The sequence below is a fragment of the Solanum pennellii genome, chromosome 10 (genome assembly GCF_001406875.1).
Source record: "Solanum pennellii chromosome 10, SPENNV200".
Lineage (NCBI taxonomy): Eukaryota > Viridiplantae > Streptophyta > Magnoliopsida > Solanales > Solanaceae > Solanum > Solanum pennellii.
The window spans coordinates 56,500,880-56,518,829 of NC_028646.1; the positions used below are offsets into that span (position 1 = coordinate 56,500,880).

At 32.8% G+C, this 17,950-nt stretch overlaps 2 long non-coding RNA genes across 2 annotated transcripts; one reads left to right on the plus strand and one right to left on the minus strand.

Annotated features, from left to right (window-relative positions):
* Positions 1 to 1,266: 1,266 nt before the first annotated feature.
* Positions 1,267 to 10,484, minus strand: LOC114074408. The gene is made up of 3 exons (XR_003574806.1): positions 10,353 to 10,484; positions 7,779 to 10,214; positions 1,267 to 1,346 (listed from the first exon to the last, which is right to left on the minus strand). It is a non-coding gene; the product is annotated as an uncharacterized LOC114074408 (long non-coding RNA).
* On the plus strand, positions 2,643 to 7,129 carry LOC114074407. The gene is made up of 3 exons (XR_003574805.1): positions 2,643 to 3,006; positions 3,800 to 3,999; positions 6,753 to 7,129. It is a non-coding gene; the product is annotated as an uncharacterized LOC114074407 (long non-coding RNA).
* Positions 10,485 to 17,950: the final 7,466 nt, after the last annotated feature.

Consider the following 17,950-nt stretch of genomic DNA (forward strand, 5'->3'; position numbering starts at 1 on the left):
ATCCTTTGTGTTTGTAAACATCCAGATAATTATATTAATTTTTCACCAATTGATTTATACAACTTATCAACAAAAAGGTAATTCACAATGATATACATAACCACCTATCTAATCAATGGTGGTAACTGTAACATTTTCATCAATCTTTGCCTTTTTAGGTCTACGCATCTGTGGGTCTTCATTTTCACAAACATAGCCATTCTGAGCCTTTAAAATTGCATAATTCCATAGGAGTGAAGCATATCTCATGCGAAGGGTGTCAACATTAATTCCCCAAGATGGTACTTCTAATCTATCACTCAAAAACTCAGCATATGCAGCAACAAAAAGTCCACAATCTCTGCATGGTATATCATCAATCAAAAAATATAATAACATCACATTTTTTTGATAGTCATAACATAAAAAATAATGTGATACTTATAGACTACTGCTTTCTTGTTGGGAAATACCAGTAACATTTGATTTCGAATGAGTGAGATTTGTTCTTTCCTTGATAACATTCAAGAACTGGCCAGTTGGTTCGCTCTTTTTGCTAAAAAATTCCACTTAACTCAAGGTACTTTGGCAACATTGTAGACAACTTTTGAAGCTCAGAGGACAATTTTCCATTAGATCTAGATGAGGACATGGAATCATACACTTTTATGCACTGTTCCTTCTATGCAACGATTGCCAAGACCCAATGGAATTCCCCATTACTATTTACGGGGACATAAACATCATCTGTCAAGTGCCCAGGCAGTCCACAAGGTATAGCAAACCCTTTCATTATGCCAACGATTTTATCCTCATATTCACTAGCATTGTCAATGTATGTTTTGAAAAACAACTAGCGGTGGTATATCGATATTTAGAATGACTATGTTGTTGCTTCGACTTCTTACGCAAATAGTAAAAAATTACATCCACATACTGCACAGATGCATCAAACAAGTGTATCTCTGTATAAATTTATTTGCATATATTCATGCATTAACCAAACATAAAAGTGGGCATGGATTTACCTCATCAGTCCAACACTTATTGGGTTGAGACATTAAGTAGAACCAGTCCTTATTCTTTGGAAATACAACTACAAAATCAAGTTGGTCAAAATTAAGTTTTGAGCAATTGGATAAGTAGTGATCGTCCTTGTCTCTTCTGCAATTGTGTAATCATTGTAAATAATTATTCTTATCCTTCTCCTTCTCGTGCTCCTTCTCCTTCTCGTGCTCCTTCTCCTTCTTCTTATCCTTCTTCTTCTGCTTCTGCTTCTTCTTCCCGTCCTTTTCCTTCTTCTCCTTCTCCTTCTTCTCACTAATTGTAGAAAGTGTTTGGGAAATAGATTTTTGCAACCTCCTACACTTCAGAGGCTGTGAATTCTTCTTGGGTCTTTGGACATCAATATTATGAGATATTTCCTTAACAATATCAGTGAGTTTTTTAATACGACTAATAGAATAATCATGTTGCTTCTCACATTCTTCACATAGACAAAAAGAGCATTTGATGTTAGAAGAGGATGCAAGACCAATAAAAGATTGATTTGTTGTCATGGATGAAGCTTCTTGTATCATTTCATCTACAAGGCAAATTAAAAAGATTGAGACTTTTCAATTAATTATAAATAATGTTAACATTATATTACCACAGATGGATAGTCTGTTGCTATAAATTAACATTATGTTGCCACAGATGGATAGTCTGTTGCTATAGATTAACATTATGTTGCCATATATGTATCTACTATTGTCACACATGAAATTTGTGTTGCCACAGATGAATCATATGTTGACACATATGAATCTTATAATGCCATAGATGAATTTTATGTTGTCACAGATGAATCCTACGTTGCCACAGATGAATCCTAAGTTGCCACAGATGATTCTTATGTTGACACACATGAATCCTAAGTTGCCACAAATGAATCTTATGTAGCCACAAATGACCATTTTGTTGCCCTAACGCATAAGTGAGATATATGTTGGAATATATGTTGGAACTGAACAATACTATATTTCTAAAATCATATCAACAAAATGACCACAAAAAGAACAACAAAAGCAACAACAAAAGAAACAAAAAACAACTTTTTCACTGAATGTTAACAATACATATGCTTTTTTACATCTATAGAACGTTTATTGTTCATTAATCCAAGAAATAAACTTCAAAAATTGTAAAATATTTCAAAAAAATAACTTACCCATTTCTAGTCGAACACGCTTTCAGTTCAAAATAGATGTGAGAGTAACGAATGGAGAGGAGGAGGAAAATAATGGAGATAGAGATAGTCTATCGGAGAGTAAGATAATGGAGGAGATATAGACGGATTTCCGAATTTCTAAGGAAAAAGAAGAACAATCCCCCAAGAGGAAGAGAGAAGAGAGATGAAGAAGAAGATGAAAAGATTCTTGATTCCCTTTTTTTTTAAAATTATTTGGATTGAATTATAGAAGTGTGCTTTTTTATATTTTATAAAAGATAAGAAAGTTTTGAAAATGTTAATTTGGTCCCATATTTACTTAATTATATTTTAAAGAGGATTTGATCAGCTCTTGGTCAATATGTCACCAAAAACCAAAACAGACTTATTAGATGCCTTTCCCTTAAATTTCTCCAAAAACCCATACAAGAGAAATACATATAGAATCCACGAGCATACGCGTACACCACTTCAGTCTTCTTCCCAAATTGTCTCTTTCGTTTAATAAATTATCCGTTACAAGTTTCGTGCTGGCAGCCATATGTTATGGAATTCAAATTTTGAATTTTGCTTCGTATCAAATGTCCGTTGGGAATCCGTTATCCTCAAGAAAGGAATTCAAATTTTAAATATCCATTCATCCTCAATTCATTCCCCTCTTTCTTCTTCGGTTGGAACACACAGAAGTAGCATACAGAGAAACGCTTAAGGGTTATTGTTCTTGAAGTATAGACTAAACATTCAGAGTCTGGATTTTCGTTTATTTGATGTTCACCAAAGTCTCACCGTTGCTAGCTCGTTTGTTCCAATCAAAGGTAATTTCTGCCCTATGTAACACTCTCACCTCATCTATCACTATCATTCTTTATTCTTTTGGAATCATGTGTGTTGCTTTGTTATTATCTGGAAATGTTTGTTGGGCCTTATTACAGTTTGAATTAATCTGGTATTTTTATCTGCTTTGCTTCAATTAGTTTTAACGTTTTTTTAGTTGTGAATGTATCTGCGATATCCTTTGATTTCTTCACTATTCATTCTCACTTTTGTCAAAGGGGCGTAATTGTAAGCATAAATCTTTTGCTATTCCTTTTTGTTTCGAGTCACTTCCTCAACACTATATATGTGTCTAATTTCTGTTCTTGAGTGGCTGGATTGTTGTTTTGGTTTATTTGAAGTTCCAACTCATGATTTAAGATCAATACTAGCTTTGTATTTCAGATGTTTCAGATTTCCTGTTCATTATTTGCTTCAAAGTTCAATAGATTCATTTCCAGCATGCTCCAACCTCTTTATATTTCCGTCTTGTTTCGGTTTGGATGGAATTCCATTATATATTTGCTTCTTGGAACCGGAAAGGTGTTGGGATTCTTTGTTTTATAATGCTAGTAATTCGTAATATACTCATTATATAGTACATTAAGTAGCCTATTTTCTTATACAGATTTATTCTTCTGATGAACTTGTTTGGAACAATAGTTTGAGTGCTCAATACTTTGTTTGTTAGCATGATTTGGGTTATTAGCATCCAATTCAAAGTTTGAATTTCCACCTCCAATCAGCCCTCAATTCATTCCCCTCTTTCTTCTTCTTCTTCGGTTGAAAAAATAGAAATGGGAGAACACACAGAATCAGCATACATAGAGAGATTTTACAAAAAGAAGTAACACAGAAACGCCTAAGGGTTAGCATTCTTCAAGTATACACTAAACATTCGGAGTCTGGATTCGAAGTCTTCCTTCTCGTTTGTTTGATGTCCACCAGAGTCTGTCGGAGTCTCACCATTGATAGCTCGTTTGTTCAAGTCAGAGGTAACTTTCGTCCGCCCTATGTAACACTCTCACCTCATCTATCATTCTTTCTTTTCCTATCATCTGGAATAGTTTGTTTGTTGGACTTCCAATATTACCATGTGTTGTATTTTCTGCTAGATTTCATGGGTTTCAAGATGATGTTCAATTCGAATTTTCTTGTGATATGTTGCTGCTATCTGTTGTTGATTCTTTATTTCTATGTTTAAGCTTATTTGATCTTTTTTCTTCTCTAATCTTTTACTACTCCCTCCGTTTCAAAAACAATGTCCCTATTTCCTTTTTAGTTTGTTTAAAAAAGAATGCCCCTTTTCTTTTTTGGCAATATTTTAACTTTAAGTTTCCACTTGGCATGTTTAAAATCACAAGATTAAAAAGCATTTTGGTACATTTGACATAACTTTAATTTAGAACCGCAAGATTAAAAAGTCTTCTTTCTTTTTTTAAACTCCGTTCCAAGTCAAACTAGGTCATTCTTTTTGAAATGGAGGGAGTACGAATTAGTATAAGTGTAGAATTTTCGTTGTAGAGTTTAGTCCATTTCTACCTCTAAGTCTTCTTTCAAGTTTTCTTTTCTGATGGTTCTTCATCAGGTTTTGACTCATGACTTTAGCTAACGTTCAAAGTGGCAATTAGTGCCATGTCCTTTCTTTCTAGTTGTTGTTGTTTCATTAGCATGATCCAGGTTTCTTGTAAGATGCAACACTTTATTATATCCTTAAATTGGTCATGATTTTGGTTAAGTATGCGGTAGCTATAGTGTTGTATTTTTTTTGGTAAAAACTGTAAATTACCATTAACCAACCAAGAACATTACACCATAAGTTCACATATCATCTTAGCCACCTTCTAGGAAGAGTACTAAGACGCATAGGTTTCCAACTAAAACAAAAAGAAAAACAATTAGGCACTAAGTAACTTGGTTATCAACCTTTGACTGTACTAACACTATATCAATATTCACGGATGATCCTCTATAAATCTTCAAGTTCCTTGCATTCCATGTATGATAGATTACTTCTCCCCAAATAGCTGCGATCACTTCCTTTTGAAACTGCTTCCAGTTCTTCCTCTTTAATCCTTCCAACACTTCCTTAACTTCACCCTTAGGTATGGTTATTCCTACCCACTGTAGGATGCCGAGTGCATTCTGCCAAGATGTGTAACTGAGTCTCCAGAGATTGACTTGCACAGACACAACATGTAGTATCTAACTGGAATAGTGAGATGCTTTAATCTTTCTTTTGTAAGTAGTCTCCCTTGTACAGCCAACCATACATTAAATCGATGTTTTGGCTATGAAAGTGCAGTCCAGATGAGTTTCGTAATATTTAGTTTGCTTTGCTGCCCCAATATAGCATTATAGCTCCCTGTCATAGGATATTGGCTGTTGTGAGTTAACTGGTATCTCCCTTGCGTCTACTAGCCCTTCATCATCTCTTTCAAAGCATTCATCTTATTCCAATACCAACTACAGTCTTACGGTGTTTGATGAGCCCAAGTATTTGTATTTGTTTTCATATATACACCAATAACTCCATTACCAACATGCTTCAACCTTTTTGTATTTCCGTCTTGTTTATGTTTGGATGGCATTCTATTATTTATTTGTTTCTTGGAACCTGGAAGCTGTTGGGATTCTTTGGATTATAATGCTAGTCATTCATAATAATCATCGTATAGTACATTTAAGTAGCCTATTTGCTTACACTATTAGGGCCTGTTTGGTTACTTGTTATGGTTAGAGTTATGCAGATAGTAGCTATGCAGAGTTTAGTTATGTAAGTATTAGTTATGCAAGGTTTAGTTATGCAGGTATTGGTTATGCAGGGTTCAATTATGCAGGTATAGCTATGCAGGGTTTAATTATGCAGGGTTTAGAGATTACAATACGTGAATAATTAACTATTGAATATTAAACTTGTTGTAAATTATTAATATATATTATTTACAAAATAATAATACATGCTAATAAAACGTGAAATATGTTGAATAATATATAATGCTAATATTTGATTCACATATGTACTGTTAAAAAATATACAATCAATTTCTAATATTAAAAAAGTATTATATTTACATAAATCAATCAAAATGGTAAGTATATAAAAAGAAATGAAAATAATCTATGTATAATAAGAAACAAAAACAACACATATTGGTAGGAAACAATAAAGTTTCCAATCAAAAAAAACTAAAAGAAATAAAAATGGTCTAAATATGAAAAAGAAATAAAAACAACAAACTTATATATAGGAAAACAATAAAGTTTTTAATTAAAAACAAGAAAATAATTTAATAGGGTAAATATGTAATTTATCAGTTTAATATATGTATAACTAATACCTACATAACTTATTCCACCTTCTACCCACATAACTTTATAATAGATTCCCTCATAATTTATGTTGGTATTAATTATGTAGGACTACAAAAATGCGACAAATAATGGTATAAATTATGTTGACTTTTCTACCTAAACAAAATTTTTTACCAAACATAGTATAAGTTAATTCATTATTTTATACATGAATAAAATGCAAGTTATACCGTAACTAAACGGCCCCTTAGGATTTATTCTTCTGAGGAACTTGTTTGGAACAGTAGCTTGAGTGCCCAATACCTTGTTTGTTTGCCTGATTTGGGTTATTAGCATCCTTGTGAATTTGTACGCCTTTATTTAAATCAGCCCTCAATTCTTTCCCCTCTTTAAAAGGCTCTTTCTTCTTCATTGTTGGAATTTGGAAAAATAGAGATGGGAGAACACACTTCATATATAAAGGGAAAAAATCAGCATACCGAGAGATTTTACAAAAGAGTAAGAAGAAGTTATAGAGAAATGCTTAAGGGTTAGCTTTCTTGAAGTATACACTAAACATTTGGAGTCTGGATTCAGAGGCTTCCTCCTCTTTTGTTTGATGCCCACTAGAGTCTGTCGGATTCTCACTTCAATTCACCATTGCTAGCTCGTTTGTTCCAGTTAGAGGTAACTTCCGCCCTATGTAACACTCTCACCTCATCTGTCATTCTTTATTTTTGAATCATGCGTGTTGCTTTATTATTATCTAGAAATGTTTGTTGGGCCTTATTACAGTTCGAATATTGCCACGTGTTGTATTTTCTGCTCGATTTCATGGGTTTCAAGATGATGTTAAATTTTGATTTTGTCGTGATATGTAGCTGCTATCTGTTTAGTTTTTTGATTCTTTGCTTCTTTGTTTAAGCTTATTTGATCCTTTTTCTAGCGCGAAATCGCCAATTGAGCCTCAGAGTTTTGGGACTTTTCCCTAGTAGGGGATCCATAGATTTGGTTGAGGGAGATTCCAAAATTTTAGTTTGGGGAGTGAAAGATACACCAGTTTCCTAACCTTGGATTGGACGGAGAAGTCTCCATGGGAAGAGTTGAGATATTGAAAGAGCTAGGGTTTTCAATTTCTGGGAGAGAGAAGTTTTTGAGGGACAGGAGGTATTAGACATTTTTCAAGAAGAGAGAAAAGAGCAATAAAAGAGGAGAAGGGAAATTTTGAGAATAAAAAAATTTAATTTGTTTGGATACCATAATATTTGAAGAAAAAGGACTTATTTATGTGTGGTATCAGGTCCCTAAATAAAGGTGACCTAGACCATTGATAAAATATAGTGTAATGAAGTGATACTAACCTTGAAAGAGGACCAAGTCCCTTGCTATAGAAAGCCCTTGGAATTCCAATAGTGTAAACTTATAGTGATGTACAAGAAATAAATTCACATACAACAAGCAATAAAACAAGTGCAGATACCTGCCCTCTTAGCATAGTCAAAGTGGAGATTGCTTGAAAATCTGTTGTGAAGTTAGTTTAGCTTGTGCATCCTAGGCTTAGTATGTTCTTGATAAAGTGTTCCTTGCTTAGTGCCTTGGTGAAGATGTCAGCCACTTGGTCCTCCATTTTACAGAATGTCATTACCACATTTTCTTTGTCAAAATTGTCTCTAAGGAAATGATGTCTCACATTAGCGTGCTTGGTCCTCTAGTGATGAACAAGATTCTTTGACATGTTCATTGCACTTGTTTTATCACACATGAGAGGAATAGTATCTGTAAAGACACCAAAGTCTTCAAATTGTTGCTCAATCCACAAGAGTTGAGCACAACATGAAGCACCAATCACATGCTCAGCTTCTGTAGCGAACAAGGCTACTGAATTTTGCTTTTTCATTCCCCATGAGCTCAGTGATGTCCCCACAAAATGTTCCATGCCTGAGGTGCTTTTCTTGCCAACAAGAAAAACCACATAATCAACATCAACATATCCAATTAAATCCAAAGAATTCCTAGAAAAATAAAATAGGACCAGGTCCTGAGTTCCGTTCAAGTATCTTAGGATTCCCTTTATTGCCTTCAAGAGTTGCTTGAAACCTAGCACACATCCCCACAATAAATACTATATTTTGACAAAACATCATAATAACATAACTCAAGACTTTGGAGTTAAGTCAAACAACTCTCTTCCACTCAATAAGGCTATGAATATCATCCAACACTAGTTCTTTCAATGACGGGAATACTTCGATATTGCCATCATTGTTTCTGATCCATTATCATTAATCTCAACATAGTAAAATCCAGTTTCGATGCATTTCGATTCAGGGAATCATATCAGCTAAAGATGTCGAAGGAACTTCAGTTGGCCAAGCGACGAAATTTCTTTGCACCTCTTGCAACCATTTAATTTACCCTCGACCAAATTTGGTAGCAAGTGATCACCAAACCATGAAGGAAAACTAGTCCCCAAATAGTTCTCCGTTTCTATGTTTTCAAGTTAGGATGCAGTTGAAGACCATCCAACAAATGCTCATCATTGATCTCACAACATTCTGATTATACACCAGCTCGTAGATATTTGGTTACTCATGTAATTATGCTTTCGAGCCTCTTCTTTATTTACAAATAATTGGAGATGCTTGATCATTAATTCACCTCTAAGTTTTTCAAATGACCTAATTCTTGTATTTGACTACCTTTCTCTAAGCCTACGTAGAAAACCGATAGTGTCTGAAGTCTTGTCAATTGCCCCTTATTTAGTGGTATCTCAAACTGATCAATAGATCTTAATCCCCAAAATGCTAAACAAAACTTTGATTTTTAATGATAGTTGCAATATATGTTTCGCAAACGTATCATATTTTCCATTTCATCTGGAAGCCTCCTGAGTGAAACAACTATTGATTCTAAATGTTTGCATTGTAGAGCTTGGAAAATAATTTGGGCAAGACTTCGATCATGGGGTCGGAGAGATCAACGATATCTCAAGTATATTAGCTTGCCAATTTTGGCTGACAACACCTCAATTCCTGAACTGAACAAATTTAAAACTCTCAAGAACTTAAAGCTCAATTGCATATCTTCAGATACATAATTGTTTCTCCAGAACAGTGTGCACAAATGTTCTGGATCATTTATCTTTTCTATTTGATCCCTCTTGGTGAGTCCCATTCAAAGTATCAAACTTGAGAAAGTTTTTCTCTTCCAATGCTCTTCGGGTCAAATACTTTAGATTATAAGATACCTCTAGCCAAATCATGCACAAGATCGTGTAACTTACAGTGTATTACATTCTTGTGCTCATCTAGCTATTATTTTGCAGCAAGGAATTTTGCAATAAAAGTTGAAAAGCTCTTCTGCCATCCAAAATTGGACGGGTTTTTATCACAGTGATCTTCCAAATATATGTTATATATAGTTGCAGCAAGGAATTTTCCAAACGTCTTCTATCACAGTGGTCTCTTGACATGGGGGAGAAAACCTTCTGCCATCCAGAATTGGATTAGTTGGTCCTTTTCAAACACAAAATCTCTTGGAAAAATGGCATATTAAGTGAAACACTTTTTCAGATGTGGAGATGGTAGATAATCATAGCTGAGTTTTACAATTTTCTTTAAGCTATTTTACCCGTTAATATATTGACCTGCAACAAGGGAGTTTTCGTCACGAATTTCCTGCCATTCATGTTTTTCCTTGTTGCGTAAGAGGCCTCCCAATAAACTTTCAGCCAATGGTGTACCTTGACACATTTCAACAATGTTCTTCTCCATGCTCACTACTTCCTCTGGAACTTCCCTATCAACAAATGCTCTTTGTTTAAAATGGACCAACAATGATCTCTTGTCAATCTTCCCAACATATGAATATCTACTGCTACTACGGATGCCACCCTCTTCATACTAGTGTTGGAAAACTATATTCACAATGGAAGCATACCATAATCATACAACTTATTATTCAGCATGAATAATAGACAATACATTGTTTATGCTAGAACAAGTACAATATGTTAGAGCATATAAACTTCTCTGAAATTTAATTGAAGAATTACCTCTTGAAGCGTGAGAAATACCGTCAAGTTAATCCACAAGATAGTCGACAAGCTAGAACCTTCAAGAAAATCCACAAGCTAGTCCACGAACTAGACCACAGTTTTGCGGTCTTCCAGTGATCCCAAGTTCACTTATGCACTCTCTTAATACTTGGGTGGACAAGTATTTTATGGAAAAATTATATTCTTTCAAGTGTTAGAAGAATCTCTACTTATAGAGATTTATTCCTAGTCCAAGGAGAAGGAATATTATCGCTTTCCCTAGAATAGAAAAAGATATGTACATCTCCTTTTCTTAGAATAGAAAAGTCATGTCGTTCTTCCTTTCCTTAGAATAGAAAAAGTGATATACTTCTCTCTTGCCTTAGAATAAAGAAAGAGAAATACTTCTCCCTTTTCCCATAGAATATATTTTGAGTTCTAGTTAAATATGGGCACAGTATGAACCACATAATTAATTATTGAGGCTTCCTATTATGGAAATAATTTCAAATAATTAATTTGAATTATTATTACCGTAATAAATTACAAATTATTCCCTAGAAATTTGTAATTGCACTCTTCTATTTATATTTTAATTCCCATTAAACACATATATAAATTCCCATGTTAAGATTAGGCACTAATCAATAAATTAAATTACTGATGAAATTAAACGACTATATGATCTATTAAAATTGAATACTTAATTATTCTATAATAAATACTATATCTAAACACATGGTTAATAATATATATTCAAACAACCAGTAGTCATGAGAATGTAGTTTCCTTTGGATGAAATTATTCCTCTCAAGGTGTCAATGAACTCAAGCCATGATGCAGAGTCAACACGCCACAAATCATCGAGTTTTTTTTTCTGCCAGTTTATCTTGTAGCGTCTTCACTATTATATCCCTGCCTTCGAGCTCAACTTTTTTCTTTGTCAGCGATTCGAGAATCAGTTCAAGATGATCTTTTTGTGACATTTCAGGTTGACAAACCAAAATCTCTTTTTGAACTGCTGCTTGATGTTTGTGTTTGTCGTTGAAAATCCTCCCAGTACCATGGTAGTGACGTCCCTTAGCATATTACCACCAGCTACACCTTCTTTACCATCCACCACCACTGCTTCTGCATCAACATGAGATTCTTCCTTGTCTTCTCAATTAGTCACATTAAACAATAATGGTACATGTTATGTTTTATGTGCAATGTGAGGATTCTGACACATAACGCATCCACCACCACTACGCAAGCTTCTGCTAGTACATCTATACTCTCCTCCCAAATAAGTGCATACTATCATTATATATTACTGTAAGTGGGAAGAGATTAATTCCAAATATGAATTACCATTTTTATCCTACACTATTATTAATTTGAACCCTATTTTAATTATCCATAAACGTTTAGTTGTTGCTCAACTTCCCTCACTGTAACATCCTTTTTCCAACTCTCAAATTCCATTGATCTTATTATCAGTTGTTTCAAAAACTTTTCAGATTCTTCACTAATCTATATAAATGTCTCCAACAAAATTTGACTGTCGCATTAATCTATTTCTCTTCTCTTTGCCTCAATCAAATACACATTGCTAAGTAAATTTGTTTTCTCTCTTTATTTATCGAGAGTTGGTCTGTTTTTCCTATTTACTGGTATTTCTTAATCTAGCTTATTTTGTTTCCTTGTCATTATCATGAGTTGCTCTATTCTTCATGGTGTTATTTGCGTTATCTCAAGTAAATTTATTTTCTTCTTTATGGAGAGCCGTTTTATTTTCCTTGTTTTCTGTTTATTTCTTTATCCAAGTTATTATGTTTTATTTTCTTTATCATGAGTGCTCTGTTATCCATGTTTATATTTGTGTTCTCTTTTGGTTGCCTTATTTCTTACTAATAATTGGGGCATCAGAGGTTTCGTGTGGATGAAATGTATCACCAAATGTTTCTCGACATTACTCCTTCCCAAAGCAGCTAAATTCTCCAAAAAAATCTCTAGTAGCACTTATGTTTACAATAGTTGCAGTATAGTTCTATTAATATTATATGCTGACTCTATCTATGTCTGGCTTTTAACAGTTGGATTCATCAGAATTATAAACGTGGTTCGGATCAAAATGATCCTACGTCCACCAAAGAACAACTGCACCAATATTTATTTCACTCTACAAAGAATACAAGTGAAATACTACAAGAGAGAGAACTCAAATGCCGTACAAGGTGAGAAGGCAAGTGAGAGAATGTTTTGAAAATGAATTAAGAATTACCTATTTATAGGAATGAATTCATCTTATTGATGTCATCCATGACATCACTATGTGTCAAAAATGTCAAGGTTAAGAATATAAAACCATTTTATGGTTTGCCTAAATTTCACCTACCAAGATACTATCTTTGACTTTTATTTTGTACTAATTATATTCCTACCAAATATTCATGTTAATTCATCTTCCATTTAGTTTGATTCCACAAGAACCAAACCAACTCTTTCAGTCTCCACCTTGGTTTGTGTTTCAAGCATGGGTATAAACAACTCCGTCCAAAACATCTAAGCTTATGGGCAATCCCGTTGTAAGAAACAAGAAGAATCAAATCTTTGTTGAACATACCAGCTTCACCTAGCAGTTGTTCTCTTAGAGTTGCATCAATTGATGCATACTCCCGCCAAGTCCTTGCAGTGTACAAACTTGGCAAGCGGGACTATTTTGGTAAACATGTCTGCAACGTTATCGTCTCTGATAACCTTCTAAACCTTGATAGCTCCTCTTCTACGACATCTCAAATAAAATGGAATACGACATCAATGTGTTTGGTGCGCTCATGAAATCTTTGATTTTTAATCAAATGAATAGCACTTTGACTATCACATCTTAGAATTGATTCAGGATAAACCGAATTCAATTATGCCACCAAACCTTTTAACCAGATAGCTTCTTTCACTGTCTCCATTGCTGACATATATTCTGCCCTGTTGTTGACAAACAATAGACTGTAAATTTGATTTCCAGCTAACGACACTGCCAACGAGAGTAAATATGTATCCAGTTGTAGACCTTCTTCAATCAAGATCTCCTGCATAGTTAGAATCTACATAGCCGAGAATTGAAATACCTTCACTTTTTTGGAAGGTTAGGCCAACATCAGGAGCTCCTTTGAGATATCTCAATATCCACTTGACAGTTTCCAATGCCTTTTTCCTGGATTTTCCATGTACCTGCTTACCACACTTACAGATTGGGCAATATCTGGATGTGTGCACACCATAGCATACATTATGCTACCAACTGTGCTCGCATAAAGAACCTTTGACATGTGCTCCACTTCATCCATAGATTGAGGCTTTTGTAACTCTGAAAGCTTGAAATGAGGAGGTAATGGTGTACTTACGGGCTTGGTCATATGCATATATATATATATATATATACACACACACACACACACACACACACTTGTTTTAGGCTACTTGTGACATGTTTAATGGACTTTCGATAAGAGGCAATATTTGACTTATGAATTGTTCTTAAATTCATACATCAACATTAACATAATAGTCAGATTATAATATTTTATATTAATAATAAGTAGATTAAATAATTCATATTTTAGAAACAAAAATTATATCCAAATAATAAAATATGTAAGCTAATTTATTTAAATAAATTTATTAGTATAAATATAAAATATATAATCAAGAAAATAAACAAAATGATTGAAAGGATTTGAGGAGGATATTTTTGTATATACCTATATTAGTTATACACCCTCTAATACCATGTAGGCAGGGTCGCACCCGCATGGGGTCCAGGGGGTTCACCCGAACCCCCTCGGCAAAAAAACATATGTATATATAAGGTTAATTTTCTGTATGTATGTGAAAATTAAAGTTAAGCTCCACCTTGAGGGTTTGAATCCCTTTGATGGCATATTATTTTTAGTATTAGTTTTTTCCTTTTTTATTTAAGTTTCAATTCTGTTTTCACATTTTTTTAGTTTTTTGTTTTATAAAACATACTAAAAGTGTAGTTTAAACTCAAAAAAATTCAAGGGTTCTCCACTATAACTATATACTATTACTTCCTTGAAATTTTTGTTTTGTTGGCTTATTTACACGTTTATACTTTTATTTTTGAACCCCTGAACAAAAATTATGGGTCCCCCACTGCATTTAGGGTGTATAATTAATCCATGGATTGACTCTACGTAAATCCAAAATTCCTAACAAACATAGTACTAAATAATACCACACATAATACTTGAACTATTTCTCCTAATACTCCCTACCAAAGATCCCTTTGGAGTATGTAGAAATATGAGGGTCGTAGAAAACATAGGTTAAAGGAATATGAGTAAGTGTTTAATCTTTTAGAAACAAGTTTGGATTAATGAGTAATTGACTATGGTTGAGAAAGAATTTAGGTGAGACTAATTTATACATTACCATGTTCAGTGAGATATTCAGAATTAAAATTGAGATTAAATTTATATTCTTTTTCGTTGAAGATATAAATGACAGAAATCCACCTTTATATTTTCATATTGCCTTTATCCCCTATTAGTTTCACAAATTCCTAAAATTCCTCATTTTTGCGCATCAGATTAATGTATCAGTGCATCAGATCAACGTATCTCGCGCAGCAGATTAATGTAATATGTATAAAATGTACATCATATTAGTGTATTATGTATAAAATATAATATATCTTACTTAAAAATTAGTTATCTCGCACATCAGATAATGTATCAACGCTTATATTATTGTATTAATTTGAGGAATTTTTGTAATTATAAACTTACAAGGGATAAATGATAATTTTGCCTTAAAAGTATGTAATTTTTTTCCTTTGTTCTTTTTGTAATCTCAGTTTTATTTTAATAATATTTTATCTTATTCTTAATATTAAATGATTCCGTAGTTTTTAATTTCCTTTTTGTATGAAAAAAGAAAAAAAGAGTCATTTGGGAAAAAAATGTAAGGAATGTTACTTATAAGTTTTATGTAGATACATAACCTCTAAATTGCAGTGAAAGCCCTTTTCAGAAAGTGCAATTCTCATTATGCACCTTAGGCATGAATTATATGAGTTAAAAGTTTCTAAAATGAGGGTTCTTTCAATTGAATGATCATAATGAATATTTTATTAGTACTTGATATGTACATGAACTACATGTCAATGTCTTTCCACTTAATTAATCAATTTATTTATTTATTATTTATTTGAAGTGATTTTACTAGTTAGTAGTAATGCTACAAAAGTGGTGTATAGACGAGTAGTAAAAACGTTGTTCAATATTTTGATAATTTATCTTTACATTGAGAGTTTTTTTTCATTATAAAGATAATATAACGATTGTTATTATGTCTTTTTCATTTTTGAATGCTTTACCACCAATATTATTGACCATTGTATTTCACAGACTCATTTTTTTGTATTTTTTTTGTAATTTTAGCATATATTATACTAAAGTAAAAGTAGGAACGCCGCCAAGAGATTACAATTTGTTGATTGATACTGGGGGCAAAGTCTCATGAATTTCATGTAATTCTTGCAACAATTGTCCTCGAACAAGTGGATTTGAGGTGAAAAAAAAATCATTCACTTTTCATTTTTGTAGTTTATTGTATATATTATAATAAAAAAGTTATTTTTTAAAAATTATGGCATCATTATTATGTTCTTGCAGGCTAATCTGAATTTTTATAACATTGCCAACTCAACAACTGCAACCATGTCTTGTTCAAATCCAGTGTGTGAATGTATTAGGACAAAGCAATTTGGTTATACCGTGAATTACATGGATGTGAGTGGTACAACTTGCTATTTTGTGTTTGACATATGGCATTTGGACACAATCTTAAGCACAAGGTTGATGACTAGTTTTTCAACACCAATTATTTTTGGGTGGGTAGTCTTTCTTATAAATTTTCTCATGTCATTTATGGTATTATATAAATTTGAATAAAAGTACATAATAGGGAGTTGACCATATAACTTCCGATTACAACATAAAAATAAAAAAATGATATACTTCATAAAGAGGAAACATGAAACTATTGATATTCCATCTTTCGAAAAAACTAACTACCTATACATTTGAACAACAAATAATTTGATCTATAGGATAAAGGTAAATTAGTAACCAAGTATTTTTATTTTTAATTTATTTTTTAAGGACATGTAAAAAAGAAACATGATAATTATTATGCGGTAGAGGGAGAATAAGTTTAAAGGAGAAAAAGGGAAGTTAATAAAATTTTAGTTTGATCTATATAATTTTTGAAGTTTGAATTACGTTCCTATCAATGCCTTTTTTTCTTATATACAATATATACATTAAAAATGTACAAATATTTTATGTGAAAATGCATAAGTATCCCCAGAGAATATACTCAAAATTTCAGAGGCACACTTAAACTTAACTAGAGTCTTTCTAGTGTTGATAGCGTCCAAATTCACTTTTCAAATGAAAAGTATATACAATTGCATGTAATATAATTTGCTTGGGTCTCAAGTCGGCGGTTGGGGTCGGGTCTCAGATTGAGAGTTGAAATTGAGTCTCCATTTAGGGTCGGATGTCGAGTTTAGAATCAGGATGGGATCTGATCCCGCTACAAAAGTAGGATCATAAATTGGATGTTGGGGTTGGGAATCGAGGTCGGGTCAGAATTTTGGTCGAGGCCATGGTGGGATTCTAATTCAAAAGTTGGATCTTGAGTCGGATGTTTGGGCCAAGTCTCGAGTCATGGTCAAATTTGGGTGTCAAAATCATATTTCAGTTTGAATGTCTGACCTCAAATCGGGAGTTAGATTTAGGTCGTAGGTTGGGTCTTGGGATCATGTCCCAATTTGGGTCATGGTTAGGGTCGAATTCTAGTTCGAATGTAAAGTCCCATGTCGTGAGTAAGGGTTAGGTCCCGTATCAAGTATGAGGTGGTGTGTTAGATTGATTCTTAGAATTATTTGATAAAAGAAAATGTTGGATGAAATAGAATTCTCAATTCTGCTGGGACTTCTCCACTCATTTTATTTCAAAATAAAATAACTATCTTTAATAATTATAAACGATTAAAGTTTATACGTTAAATAATGGAAATATTTAATTCAATACTAAATGTAGATATAAACTACTTAATTATGAAGAGATATGCAATATTTTCAAAATTACCCTATTGAGCTTAAATTTATCTAACTTAAATGGTTTAGTAAATAACTATAGGAGCAATTTTTTTTAAAAAAATATTATATGAAAAATAATCTTTATAAACAATTTTAATGTAGCAAATATAAAGATAAGGACGTGAAAATAGAAATAGAAATCTGAGCTTTCGACCCAAGTTTGAACACTCTAAGGCCCAAGCATCCTCGAGTGTTGGCCCAATTTCTGTTATTAAAGAAAATTGTATTAAATACATTTTCATACTTTTTATAATATTCAAAATAAATGTAAGCTATATAATTTTGCCAAATGAAAAAGTGAGACCTTTTTGAAAAATATTTTTGACTTTTATCAGTAATTCCTCTATTTTATTTGAACATGAATATATATATCACTATTGGCAAGAATGAAGCTTACCTACCTAGATTTGGGGCTCACACAGTTTATATATATATATATATA